The sequence below is a fragment of the Nylanderia fulva genome, unplaced genomic scaffold, assembly GCF_048542155.1.
Source record: "Nylanderia fulva isolate GAGA-0341 unplaced genomic scaffold, ASM4854215v1 Scaffold1, whole genome shotgun sequence".
NCBI classification, from domain to species: Eukaryota; Metazoa; Arthropoda; class Insecta; order Hymenoptera; family Formicidae; genus Nylanderia; species Nylanderia fulva.
The window spans coordinates 8,469,702-8,485,408 of NW_028189192.1; the positions used below are offsets into that span (position 1 = coordinate 8,469,702).

The 15,707-nt window shown below is 34.2% G+C and overlaps 1 protein-coding gene and 1 long non-coding RNA gene across 3 annotated transcripts in view; one reads left to right on the top strand and one right to left on the bottom strand.

The window, feature by feature from the left end:
- The window catches only part of stet (stem cell tumor), a 359,283-nt gene that overhangs the window by 117,692 nt on the left and 225,884 nt on the right, over positions 1-15,707 (top strand). The gene's annotated exons all lie outside the window — the stretch shown is intronic.
- The window catches only part of LOC146725317 (uncharacterized), a 174,768-nt gene that overhangs the window by 81,182 nt on the left and 77,879 nt on the right, over positions 1-15,707 (bottom strand). The window contains exon 2 of the long non-coding RNA XR_014924398.1: positions 5,574-5,626. This is a non-coding gene — a long non-coding RNA (uncharacterized LOC146725317). The remainder of the gene's footprint in view (positions 1-5,573; positions 5,627-15,707) is intronic.

Sequence of the window (15,707 nt, forward strand, 5' to 3'; positions counted from 1 at the left end):
CTCTCTTAATTAAATCACGAGCCCTGGTCTCGATTTAATTAACATTAACTCGCGCGCGTGTCTCAAAGTCCAAGCTCCTCCTTCCATGAATACTGTCCTCTTCCCTCTCTGTCCTCTCGGAAACCCGGCCGTTAATTAACAACGTGCAAATTGAAATTTGCAAAATCTTTCGATATGCCTCGTCATCAACGTCGACTGACGCCTTGAATGTCGTCGCGCGTTCGAGGAATCTAATTTTCTCACGCCCCTCCGTTAGGCAAATTTATGGTCCTTAAGTCTTCGATGAGGATTATATAAGGGCGTTTCAAGTCGACTTGTGGAGGTCGCACATATCTTAAGGCGCGTCAAAGTATCAAATGCTGAGAGAGAATTTTCTATCTTTCGATCTCATATTATATATTTCATGCTCCTTTTTTCCTTCTCAAATTCCTTCACTTTTATTTTCGATAACCTTTTGAACGCGTGAAACGGCGAGAAAAAAAGAGTTCTGTCAGCGACCGTATTATAAGCGCTCTCGCCCACACCGGCTAAGCGTGTCGCAACTTTTTACGTCACGTGCTTGCACTCGTGTTATGCCGCTATGCTTCGTTGTTTTGCGTGCAGACGCATGCATATACGTGCCGGCGAAGAAAGGTGCATCTTTATGAAACTCGGAACTCTTTGCGGCGACTGTATCGAAATCTACGAAACACTTCGCGAGCCTATATACACGAAATAGCAGTTGGTCCACTCGCGAGTTCTGTTAAATCGTGGCTATATTTATTAACGTACGTATATATTAACATTCTTTCTTTTTTTTTTTTTTTTAACTCCGAAACCTCCACGAATTTCTCTCGACACTAACATGACCGAGAATTGGCGACTATTCAGAATGGAACATCACACACAAAGGATACAAGAATGAAATGCAAATGTATCAAACTGTGGGTGTGTATTCCCCTGCGTTTTGATTAAGTAACGAAAACCTCAGAATGGAGCTCGGCGTTGTAGCAGTCATACATAATTCCGCGAGGACTTGACAAAAATGTATAGTAGTTGAACGCAGAGAACTGTTAAGGGATAGCGGGCGACATGAAAAAAGAGCAACACGAATTATTAGGGGAATATCTACCCATAGAGCACCGGATGGGAAAGAAAGAAAGATGTAGAGAATGGGATATAAGAGAGAGAGTTTTGCGAGAGAGAGAGAGAGAGAGAGGGAGATTGGGATGGGCTACGTGTCCTGGCGAAATCCTCGGCCATTATTTCGGCCCGGTATCCTCCTGTGTACGTCCGCCAGAAATGAATATGCAAGAACCTAGCGGCGAATATTTACGGCGCGAGCACCTATACGTGTACGTCGGGTTTCAAAAGATGAAGCCGACCAGAACCGGCGCGGCTCTTCCGCTCGCGAAGTTACAAGTCGAATGCCGGGGATCGATTTTTATTGATAGCGGCGTGTTATTCAATATTGCGGAATTACAGAATTTTTGCAGCGCTAGGAGCTAGCCTTCTCGAGAATAAAAATAAAAAATCAATACGGATAAAACACTTCATTAATTTTAATTGCGCTTTATAAGTATTTCTTTATTGCAAAACTATCGAAATACTTCATTCGAGACATTCTGCAAAATAATCAGAAAATCTCACAAAAGACTTACTTCTCTTTATTATTTTTTTGTCTCTTCAATTTAAAGGCACAAAAAATTCAAGATGAGAATATGTCTTTTAATTAGCGGTTTTGACTCTCATTACGCTCATTTACAATATCCTCCATTCAATGTTTGGAAACTTACACCGGCTCGTAGAAAGGAGCTCTCTGCTGGACGATCGAGCCATACTAACTTGGATTTGACGTAAATCAATTAGCGGTGAAGAAGCAGTCGAGCGTTGCACCGCGTAATTCCACACGAACGATTTAATTTTGGCACGCGGCGCGGAGTGAGATCAAGATTATGGTCTAATTAGATTACGGAGAGAATATACCGCGATCGCGGAACCGCTTGACGAGGTATCGCGCGAGTCCAAAGAGAAGAGAGAGAGAGAGAGAGAGAGAGAGAGAGAGAAAGATATAATATTATATATCTCTCCGATCGAATATCTCGAACGATGCGGAATAGCAGATATCAAATGTACTGCAAAACAACTAATTAGCGGATTATTAAAGCGTCAGCAGAAATAAGGATGGAGAGAAGGAGAGCGAAATATCTGCTCGTTAAACCATCCGCCTTATTTCGATAAGCGGAAGAGCCACTGCCGGCGCGTACTTCGCTAATGAGGAAGCGTATATCTACTTCTCGCCACCGCTCAGGTATAGAGCCGGTCGTCTCGACCCTGGCTTCAGCCTGCTGAAGAGTGCAATGCACGCGTTGCACCGGCCGAGAGATCCCAGGGATGATGCAACGCCTATCTTTCCTCATCGTTTTTATTACTTTATATTTCATTAGGAGTTCAAGAAATAAATCGCATAACTTAAGGATTTATATATGCCAACTTTGTAACACTCGCGTAATCGCGAATAATGATCAATAACGTATATGATCATTTTTTATTACAATATTTTAATAAGCCATCAAGTTTGCTGGTTATTAATATATATATATATATATATATATATATACTGAAAAAAATTATTAAATTAATAAATATTTATTTCAATACTGCCTAATAAATCATTTATTTGAAATAAATAATTTATTAGGCAATATTGAAATAAATATTGATTCAAATTCAATAAAATTTTGTTTTAGTGTACAAAATAGAAAAAAATGAAAATATATCTGTTCTCTCACTGATGATGGTTTTAATAACGCGTTAATTAATTACTGCTACATAGTACTTATTTATTAATCGTATTCTCATCGATTTTCGTAATTTTCGGGACTTAGTCAGCCGAACTAATGAAAATGTCTGGCGCTGGATGCTACTTAGACTCTTTATCAATGATGAGAAAACCTACGGCTACGTCTTAACGGGCTTGACTACCGTGCTTGCTCGTTTTCATAAGCTTTTCCCGCATTCCCCCCCGGAACCGGATCCGACTATAATCGTTCTGGAACTTCTAATACCGCTTTGCTCGCAAATCCCCATTGCCGCCACCCAACCTCGTGCCTCTTTTGCTACGTCGTGAAAATATACGTCCTAGATAAACGCCGGAGCAAATGCGTTTTGGCCCCCGTTTATTTCCGACGGAAATTGTTAAAAAAGCCTGCGGCTAGCAGATTGTAATTAACGATTATTAACGTATCAGCAAATTGCATTCACGTCGCTGCTCGATGCTGATAACATTCACGAGACGTAATAACAAACACACGATGATAAATGATGAAGTGATAACAGTTTATATATATGTAGTCGTTGAAATGGTTTCAACTAAATTACTACTTCATTTTATTGAATTGGCAAAATATCTGGTTTTATTAATCGACATTAACCTAATTAATTTATTGTAAAATATCTTAATATGTATATGTATATATATATATATATATATATATATATATATATATATATATATCAAATTTATATATTAAAAAAGAAAAAGAAGAATTTATGTCTCTCTTTCTTTCTTTCTCTCTACATAATATAATATATACATATATATCAGGCCTTATATGTGTATATGCAATTTTATAATTTTATTTTATTTAAATATTTTTACAAAAATTAATATCTATAACATTGCGCATGAAATATGAAAATTTAGAAAGGGATTTTTATTAAATTTTTAATACGAATTTAATATGAGCTTTAATTTGGATTTAAAGCAATTTAAGTTATTTTTGCATGTATAGGTATGTATATATTGAAATCATACTCAACGAGCTTTTAAATCAAATTATATAGTTCTGAAAAGTTGCACAGCTGAGAAAAGGAATAAAGTGAGCAAGAGAGAAAGTTCGGCCGCGCGACCGGAAGCGCACTTATTTTTATTCCTTACGAAAGCTTGTCGTGACGAAAGGGGAAAAGGCCTTTGGCGCTTTTGCTCCAGCCATCTCTCGATCGAAAGACGGGCGCGGGCCTTCTAAACATAGTTCTTTACTGCGACCTCCTCAAGAAGAGACTACTTCCCTGAGCTTCGAGACAAAGGCATAAAATAGAGTCAAAGGAGTGTCGGCGGCACTCGATCATTTATTAGTTTTGCTTGCACGAAATAATTTGCTTTGTCGTAAGCGCTGAATGTCGGAAAGTTTGCTCGCTGTAATGTTTCAAAGTCCTCTGAGATTGTCATGCAAGCATTAATTAAAAGTCATAAAGTATGTAACTTTCAAAATCGGTATATTTAATTTTTACCGAACAGTTTTTTTTTTTTTCAAGTAATAAAATTATAAAAATTCTCGAAATTATTAATGATTAAAATAAAAAAAGTTTAGAATCGATTCGATCTCTTATCGTGGTAAGAAGATCATCATTCGTCATGTCTAGTTTTTTTCTTGAGAACTCATCAAATGCTATAAATAGAGCAAAAATGTGTTTGAATCGTACGCTGAGATAATGAGTGAAATTATTTTTACGAATATACGTATAGAATAAGTAGAGTGTAGCGTAAACAGAGATTGCGGGGAAATAGTTTATCGGCATCAGACTGTTAGTACAAAAAAAAAAAAAGATTCGATGACAGGTGCATGTGCGATTTGCTGCAACTTGCACTCCGTTAAAGCAACTTATGCGTTATCACGTGGTTGACATTTCCGCGAGATACAGCGAATGAGCACGAATCCGACAAGAATATAATTAGCACAGTAAGTTGTGAATGTCTCTATTTATACTGCTGCAATTTATTCCGGTGCACAGGAATCGCCCCAGTGGTTTTCAACTACTCTGACAATCTAGCCCATTGATTCTGCGAAATCTTTTGCTGAATTGAAGACACAGAATGGGCTATCTTATTATCGCGTTCTTAGCTATGGATTCTGATTATATTGTATATAAACTCTTCTTCGATAATAAGGCACACAAATAGTTTTATGACATTTAAAAATGAAATTTTGATTTAATTTCAAGTAAGCTTTACTTGAACAGCGTATTTTTCAAATTTGAGTTCAGAAAATTAATTTTAAATATATTTTTCAAAAAATTATAAAGAACAAAAGAAAAAGAAAACATTAATAGAAATAATCCGAAAATTATCTTTTTAATACATTTTTTTTCTATTGAATATGTTCGACTAAAAAAAAAATAAATAAAAAATCTAGTGTTAATAAAACCTATATTGCTGTTAGATAAATTTAGTTTCTGCTTATGAACTATTCCAGTCATCGTTTGCGCGCACGAGCGCGTTTTTAAAATATATTTACACATCGTATATGTGCGTCGTAAACGACTAAAAATACGTCTCTATCTGAAATAGTTACAATCCCGTCTAGACTGTTTTTCTCCTTTTTTTTTATTAACTTTATTGCGATTATTTTTATCGAATTTATTCTTTCTACTTTACTTTTTTGCAATATACATGTATGTATATTAAAAAAGTTTTAAGTTATATGCGATTTACTCTATTAAATTTGATTTGATCTAATTTGTTCTAACTCATTCATTTTACGGCAACAGATTTATTTACAATCTATAATCTACAAGCTCTAGAAATTTGTTACCTCAAAATAAAAGTAACAGCGGAGTCGATGGTGTTGAAGTTCTCTTGATTGATCTGTAACACACAAATAAAAAATTTAAATTATAGCAACGCTTAAATAATTAATATTTTTCAAAATTATTATTATACGCACCGAATTTTCTATTTGATGCACACAATAATAAGCAGATTTTATTATATAATCAAATAATTTTAAAGTTTTGAAAAGATTTTTTTAAATAGAAACTTTTATAGAATTTTTATAAAAGTATGTATTTTCTCTCCTATTGGAAGGATTATGTTATATAATTTTAATAAAGTATAATATATATATAATGTTATATTTAAGATATAATTTACAATATATTAGATTATTAAAAGAAATACTGACATTTTAATTAAGTGAATAAATATACAAGTTAAAATTAAAGATAAAAATAGGTATATATGTACGGATTACAATATTCGAGAATATAATTAAATTTGCCGATTGTTTACATGACAGATTTTAATTGAATAAATCTTGTGATAAACAGTGCACCGTAAGAAAATAAACGCTAAATGTAAAATAAATTAATTCATTGTCGCCGCGAAATATTATAATGCAATATAGAATAAATTCATGCGGAATATTCTGTTTCTTGAATTTCAAATTAATTATTAATTAAATAATTGATGTATTACTACTTTGCATTATTTTAATGAGTTTAATTATTTTAATTTAATTACTTTAATCGATCCTACGATTTGTTTTATTACACTCAGATCTCAATCTGAATGACAAATTATATTTAAATCGACGAGAAATTTAAAACATTGAACAAAATATATTTAACTCTAAGCATGATCAGAAGAATACTTCTTGTCTACCATCTAATTTTTCTAAAAGAATATAATTATATAATTTATAATTTTTATCTTTGTTTTGGTTTTTATATAAATAAATAGTCACATGGAATATGCACTTCTACAAATACCCATCATTCTGATATAGTTTTGTGTTATTAGAATTAATTAATTATTAAATTATAATAATCATACTGAATCTGATACATATCACAATCGCGTTTTCAAAAGGAATTTGACAGTATACGAAACGTTCCCGCATATTATTATTTTACTACTCGAGTGTTACTGTGCGAATGATAACAAAGTCGAGACATATACATAAACAACATTGTGCTAGACGATATCAAGGCCAAATATCACGTTATTCATAATTCAGTCGAAATATTTACGTACTATAAAGTGTATGTTTTTCTTTAAATTATAGATTAATTATTTATTAAACAATTATTTATTAAATATAATTCATCCGAATGTTGAGATGTTTGAATGTTTATTGAGATTTTTCTGATATAATTAATAAAACTTAAGCCTCTACCAATTAAGCCTATTAAAAATTCGATTTTCCTTATTGAGATCTGAATCTAAAATATTCGTAACTGGACGACTCGTATATGTAGATACACGATTCGTCTCGGTGTTTCTGCGCGTGACTTGGCACGAGATATTACTGTGTCTCTTAATTACGTATTTCCAATGCGAGAATTTGCGGCTCGTTTCTGGGGATGCATATACAAGTACGACAAATGTTCAGTCGTCGAGAAACGTTTTTTTCATTTTTTTGAAATAGCGCTACGTTGTAATTTCATGGCTCTTTTACTGGAGAACTCTCACGACGAGGATACCTAGTTAAGTATCTCACTAATAGTGAGTTCTATGACACAGGCGTCACGACTAAAGAGTTGCTGTCGTTCTCGCGAACATCTTAAATGTTTCGCTCTGCTCTTAAATATCACGCTTCACGACTTGTCTTCACGTTGTAGCTCGATATCGTCGAGACGCAAATAGGTGTTTTTATCTCATCAGCGAAGCAAACACGCTTGGATTGCCGTTTATGTAACGGGAATTTGCGAATGCTTCAAATGACACCAAAGCTCATAATAGTAAATCCGTATAACATGATATCATAGAGTATAGCTATGCACTTCTCTTCTCACTATAATTATGTCTAAGTCTGACATGGACTATTGTTCAGTAAAAAAATGGATTGCGCACTATTTTTTCTCTTTCACAATTTTAAAAAATTTTTATATTATTTTGAATTTTATAAAGTCTACTTAAAATTTTTAGTAAAAGTTAATATCAATTAATTTATCATTTAAAAATTATTAGTAGTTCAATAATAAATTTAAAGATGTAATTTGTGTTTTGATTCTGTGTTTGATTTCTGTGCATTTAAAATGGCATTAAACGAATGAGAAAAATTAAAATTGGAAGAGAATGTACATATGTCATCACGTAACATATCGAGCGAGAATTTGAGATATCGAAAATATTCACAGCATTTTTATTTGTTCGCATGATTCGCGCGCGATGATTTGAATATCATTTGAATTCAAAATTATCATCAGCGCGAAAGAGAAATGAAATAAGTTTAATCGAAGCATCCGAAGTATAGAGTATTCTAATTCACGCGGCGAATCTTTCTTTTTCCCCAGCTTTTAAGCAACATTTTGCGCCGCATCGCTTATTCGCGCGTATCGAACTTTTGGAATATCGAAGGTTTTATCGTCCCCTTCCAATCTCTCGTGGGATATTCGATGAAGCTCGAGTGATGAAGCTTCATGTGAAATTTGCCTTTTGCATGATCGTTTCTGCGCATGGAGAATAACCAGGCATCCACGAATATCCACTCGGGATACGTAAACCGATCCGAAGAAAATTACCGCAGAGTCTTTCATCCGTTTCTTCATGTCTCCTCAGAGACGTACACTCGAAGTTCATTTCTGCGCCTAAACTGGCTGAGTTTGATTCTCCATACTCTATTGAGTAAGAGTTTTTATTCTACCTCATTTGTGTTAACGTCATTTAGATACAATTGCTAATATTCGAAAGTGCTACGTTTTTTTGATATCACAAATGTCTGTAATTTTTTTATATCTCTTTAATAAAGCCATTAAGTTAATTTAGACTCGTTACATTTTTGTAAGCTATTATTATAATACTGATTTAAATACATAAAAAATTAGATGCACGACATTTTTTTCAAACGACTTTATATGATAAATTCCTTTTGGATCGCAAATTTGATTTTTTCTTACATAAATGCAACTTGTTCGCGAAAAGAAATTAATGTACTAAAAAATTACGTTTCTGTAGATTTAAACATATGTAAACTTATTAAGTATATAACGGTATAGCTCTGTAACTTCGAAAAAAATCTAATACCACGCGAAATATGAAATTCCACCGCTATTTTAAAATATGAAAAAGCAGAAACTGCGAAGGGGAAAATGTTTCATGTCATACTTATATGCAGTTATTACAATATAGTTTTTCGCATATATACATATAACATTTTGTTTCGGTATGACGGTTGCTGCAGTTATTGTGAATATATTATTCTTCAATTTATTCCGTCTGCCTCATAAGATGTAAGATAGCTTTGCTTCTTCCTTAACAGTTTATCAATTATAATTTCTTTTCAACTTTATACATATATAAATATATTATCGCATAACGAAAAATAATCAAACTTTTCTCTCATAATTTTGCAGATTTTAATTTTTCTTATAATTAATCTTTATGCCTAAAGAAAAGATATATATGTTTTATTTCTGCTCGCGATGACATTCAGGTGTTTAAGTAATTAACATATTACGTGGATGATGAAAGTTCCACTTTCATTATGCTTTCGTGACATAAGATTGCATCCATTTAAATAGTATTAACTCTTGCTCGCTTTAAGTGCGTTATTGTCAACAAAATCATTCACCCCCATAAGTGCGTTCTGCATGTCATCATTAAAGGCGATAGGAGTACAGGTGCTATGCATGGATAAACGAGCATTACGTATACCCGCATGCACGACCTGGTTTCCATGCAAACAGTTCGCGAACGCACAAAGGCTATGCGTATACGCACAGAGTGCCTAGAGGCCGGAGAAACAAAGAAGCTGCGGTACATATGTGTGCCTCTCCATAATGTGCATTGCGACTGATTAATTATACGAATGGTAGTCGACATTCTAGCTTGCGAAGTAATGGCAATTAGTTTTGAATTGAAATGCGTTTCTAAGTTGTACAGAAAAAACTAAGCTTGTAAAAAAATTTTCATGTTATACGCACACAGAACTGTATTTTCTTTTTTTATGCGAACCAGATTTTCCACGATTTTTGACTAATATTTAAATTTCTATTCTTTCACATTGAGTCTTTTTAATTTTTTAATTGTAAAATGCAAAATCTTTATATTTATCATGACTTAAAAAAATTATATATTTAGTTATGCAAATCTATATATCAATTTTTATATAAGCCTGAAAATCTTTTTATATAAACGTACCGATACATTACGATGTTATACATCGAAATAATTGGACATCTCTTTTTGAAATTAAATCTTTACACGAGTATAAAATTTAACAATATGCGATGCTGATATTTATTTTGACGGAAAGCTCCGATACTACATTTTTTACGATAGCAGCTTATCCGTGTAAAGCGATTGCTGGAAGACGCGTGCGTATGTGCGTATTTCAAGTATTACCAAGTACCTAACATCGTATTTTCTCGTGGTAAAATTTTTGTAACGAAACACGACAAAGAATTGAATTTTATCTCTCGGTTTCTCTTGCGGGATTTAATCTACCGACGATATTATCCGCAAGCAGCTTATGCTGGTTGCAGCACGTTAACAATTTATACACGGGTAATCATAAATCTCCTTGTCGCACCTTGAACCAGTTATAGCCGCTTTACACGCCCCACAGTGTCCTGCGCTGGAAATTAATATACGGTAACGCCGTGGCGTTGCAATAATAATACCGAAGTTTATCGGCTAGGAGATAAACTCGGGCCGCTTTGAATATTCACAACAATTTCGTGACTGTCTTATATCTGGGGAGAGCTGTTAATACGCAATCAAATGAGTTTGAAACAATTCCATATAATTGGAGAAAGAAATCATTATGGTATAATAATGATATTTTTCGCGCAACAGGGAATGTCCTCTTTATTAACTCTCCTATTTTATTAAAGTATAATAATATATTCGTCATAATGTTAAATATTGGATCGTCCTCTAATCATATGGAGAATCATCGTTTCTCGTGATATTCCAAGTTCTTTCTAATTATTAACAGAAAGAACGTAATGTGTGTGTGTGTGTGTTGTTTACGCCGAGAGACATCGCTTGCAGCAACACGTTGGCCATTTATACAGGCGATCATTAATTTTCCTCGTTGTTCCTTGAATCAGTTATAGTCCCTTTTGCACATCTTACGATCTCTCGTGACGAGAATTAATATGCGGCCGTGTCGCAGCGTACTATGGTAATAACGAAGTTTCTGTTGAAGAAGATAAACCATAGCTGCCTTAATGTCTCACAGAAGATCTATCGTAATAGCAAGCGGTGAGCAAAATGTAAAACTGGCGTACACAAATCACGATAAAATTAACTCATCTGTCGTAAAATGTGAAATCGATAAATATCATTCTTGCAGAGACAGACATTAGTACAAAGGTATTAGAAATGTGTAATCACGAGAGGGAGAGTCGAATGCAAAATAGTTATTATGCTGTTCGCTATTTAAAAAAAAAAAAAAACGAAATAAATCAAATTGGGGATGTTTTCATGTTTGCTTTGAAATTATTTACCAGTCAAGATTAAATGTTGAAACGTTGAAGTGTTAATAGATAACAAACGGTCTTATACACTTCGTCGTACGCGGCGCAAGTCATGGGGATATCTTGTTTTTAAGAGAGAGAGACTCAGGTAAAGGCAGACGCTGTCGCGTGTTACGAGGAGGCGAGTCGGAGGAGCCACGTCGTGAAAGCTTCTTTTGCAGTCCTTACCGCTACGTACGCCGTGTTAGGGAGACCTCCCAAGTCTCTCGCAGAAGGCACGTCATATTTACGCATCGTGTTTGCCTCCGCTGATTACTGTTTGACGTGCTCGGTTGCCCTCTCGTGCTCTGCGTCTGCCCTACGCTTCTCGTGTTCCGTAGCAGGTCTTTTGCCTTTCGCGCCGTGTATATATAATGCACACGTACACATATACATGTATACATGTCCCTTTATACGTGAACGTGGATGCAATGTCCCTCCGGAAGTCATTCGTGAACTCATTATCGATTCTGGCAGATATCCATGGTTAAAATCAAGCTGATAGTCGACCATCGTACGAGAATTTCGTAAAGTTTAAACTGCGTAACGTTCCGGAAACGTTTCTCTATGTTTGTGATCATCAACTGGTACGTACCTCGGAATCTGTTCCAAACATTACAAACAATTACGCGATTCGATGAAGATCTTGTGCTCGAGTCCAGCCACGAAGCTGATTACGCGATCAATTCAAACGTGGGAGTGAAACTTGCCCTGTGGCGAGACTCGATGATTGATTCTGTTCGCGTAAAGATGGAAACTTGTTATAGATCAATGCTGAAGAGTATGTGGAGCATGTATCGATTATGTAACTATCTTACGTTTCATATAGTGACATTCTCGGCCTGGAATATCTGTTGTGAACAATTTTTAAATAATATTGATTTCATTCCGATCACGCAAGTTTTTTTTAAATACAATTTAGAATTATTTAATAATCTAAAAGATAATGTATAAAAATGGATAATATGGAGCATATGAAGAAATATTTTTAACTATTTTTGATTTATTTTTATTTTTGTATTTAATGCATAAAATGGATAATGTTATACAGCCAGAATTATTTTACGATTACTGAGAAATGTATGAAAACATTCATGCTAAATAAATAAGTAATATATTCTCTTGAAGCGAATAGTTATTCCTTTAAAATATTAATTTTATTCGCAATTTTGTATAGCGCTCTGTTTTTTTAATATCAATTTCTTTACCACGATACACGTATAATATGCTTACACTCGCGTCGACGTCGTCCTCGTTTTATGCTTCGCCGATCTCTTTCGATTGACCGTCACTACGTCGTAGGAAATAAGCTCTTAGGGAAGAAAAACGGGACATGGGATAGAATAAAGACGGCATGCGGAAAGCACCTGGGAGGCACAAGTACTCGTTGCAGATAGATCCGAATACGATATGCGGACGTGTTGAAAAGGGTCTTAGAAAGAGAAGGGGTTGTGAAAGGAATCAGCGAGCGCGTTTGCGTCCGAGAGAAGGAAGCACGACACGGCAAAGAAAAAGCTCTGTGAGCTTTTACGTGCACAAGACTCGAGTTATGTAGATTGTGCGTTGAACTAAAAAACTCAGTAATAACAAGACCACTTTGACTCGCTTTTATATATATCCTTCATGTCGTTTCTAATGAAGACGATGTCAGAAACAGAAATTAACGCAGCGCGCAAGAGTATTTTGCCGATATTCTCTAACTTTTTATAATTTTAACTTTGAGAAATATTTATGTGAAAAGTTTTTACCTTTTTACAGAACTATAACGAAAATGTAGGACAGTTAAAAATATATAAAGTACATACCCTGCATATATATGGATAAAATATAGAGGCTTCTAAAAAAATTCCAATAGCATTTTTTTTTTTAATAATTGCCTTTACTTAATTGAAATATTTTTTTTAAATATAATACCTGCCGAAACATTCGACTTATTGAAATTTCTTTTTGTTTCAGGTGAGTGGATATTACGGATTTTTTATACTCTTTAACTGGTCAACATTTCTAGTAAGTATTCTAGAATGAATGCATTAAAATGTATGGAATGTTGTGACATATTGTTAAATATAAATTAGAATATAGAAATTATCGAATTTTTTTTATAAAAACCTCAAAAGTGTAAAATAACAATGAGACGACACGATTTCGGGATAAAATGGAATCAAGATTCGGGGACGTCGAACGTGGAGAACGGGATTTTCATGACAATGAAAATCACGGGAAAAATTCGGAGAAAGACGCGTAAAGCCGCTGGGAGAGATTCGAATTCTGTTCGGTGTCGACGCAACGACAGGAAGTCGATCGATCGAATTTTCGCGTGGTGTCGCGTGTCGCGCGCGTTGAATTTCGAATTTATTTATTCCATTTTGTTCGTCGCACATAGATATCTTGAAATTCGCAATACGATCGTGTTTCATGAGCAACGTAAGAAAAAAAAATATAATAAGAACAATATAATAAGTGACCATATAAGAACAGTATAAATCGCACACGGGAAAAATTGCTTACCGTTTTTAGAATTAGAATCCCTTTCTCTTCTATTGTTATTTCTTTTATGAGAAAATATTTCCTCATTTCGAGCGTGTATGTTCGTCAAATATTATTCGAGTGAAAAAATCAATGCGACACGTTGTTAGGAAAGCAATATCTACCTGTATACGTGCCGTTTCGCGACGTTGTCTGTGCTTAATATGCATTACTATGCCAATGCCAACCCCTTGACACGCACACTCGCCGCCCACGCCGCCCTCGCTCTTCCCACAACTACCTCATTCGAGAGCCTCAATTCGTTCTCGTAAATATTTACGCGTCGGGCGTTCGATCGCATTTGCATGCGGCTTTTGCCGCGACTTCTGAGCGTAAGTAGGTGAGTAAGCACGAATGCATGTGATTGCCTTTACGGAGGCCGCGCGGTGACGTCGCCGCGATAAATTCGCCAGCAGACATTGCGGAAGAAGCTGTGCGTGATTTTCATTTAGTAGAAGAAAAAACTAAAAATTGATAACCACGGAAAAATTAATGGAACTTGTAAGCTTTGATTTTGTATACTTGCGTTTAGGAATATCTTGTACAAGATATATACAATTTTCTTTAGAGAGATATATTTTTTATCAAGCTTTTTTCAAAATTTTATATATATGAAACGCAAGGTTTCTTTTTTTTTATATCGCCGCGATAAATTCGCCAGCAGACATTGCGGAAGAAGCTGTGCGTGATTTTCATTTAGTAGAAGAAAAAACTAGAAATTGATAACCACGGAAAAATTAATGGAACTTGTAAGCTTTGATTTTGTATACTTGCGTTTAGGAATATCTTGTACAAGATATATACAATTTTCTTTAGAGAGATATATTTTTTATCAAGCTTTTTTCAAAATTTTATATATATGAAACGCAAGATTTCTTTTTTTTTTTTTATATAAGAATTTGTTCGTTTTTGTTTTTTATTATTGAATGCAGAGATTATTAACTTTAAACGCGAAAAGAGAAGTCCACTGGGATATTATTAGATATTTATTTTTGGATTATATTTGAAAGCTGTATACTGTGAATGGATATTATTAGGTTTTAAATTTATTATTTAATATCTTATGAAACATTTTCCAGTAATCAATACAAGTATTATTTACGACATTAATCCATTTATATACACATTTTATTGTTTAATATTTCCAACAGCAAAATGTATACACATAATAATTGAAAACAGAGCAGCGATTTTTGCCTTTGTAAGCATACTGCTGCAATCGATATCGAATTAAATTTATAGGTTTTTCGAAATCCGGCGAGCAATCGTTAATTGCAGCTCGTAAATATTTACGGGCGTGATGATCGCATTTGCATATCTGGCTCGAAGCAGGACTTTGCAATGCGAGCGTAACAATTGTGCGACCATGGTATTCATCGGTTATGCCGCTACGAAAGCCATTGGAGATTATATAGTAGCAACAAAATGCGCTAAAAGTGTCACGTATTCCAAAGCTCATCCCATTATGCGATTAACTCGTTCACTTTAAGTAGTATAATTAGATTTAAATACCATTATGTTGAAATTCGAAGTGATAGTCTTGCCTTGCGATCGTAATAAACTTTACGTACATAATAAAGCGTTTATCTGGGTATAATAGCGATAAATTATCCCAAATCCCTCACAAAGATCCACGATTAGATATTGAATTTCGCAAAGACCAATAGTATCTTGGATCAAGTTAATTTAGAGCAATAGTAGAAATTGTGTTTGCATCAGTTCAAATGTCACGAAAAATATATATTGTATAATTTGAGTTATATTAAATTTCAGATTTAAAAAATTCTAAAGGATAAATATATATATATGTATATATAAAATAATAAAAATATTTGATAATCACTCTTCATACATAAATTATATTTTTTCATGATTTAATGAGCGAGTTCATGAGAACTGTATATAATTACTTCGACTATTGCATTGTCGTTCTATCGAGTTCTATTGTTGGAAACGCT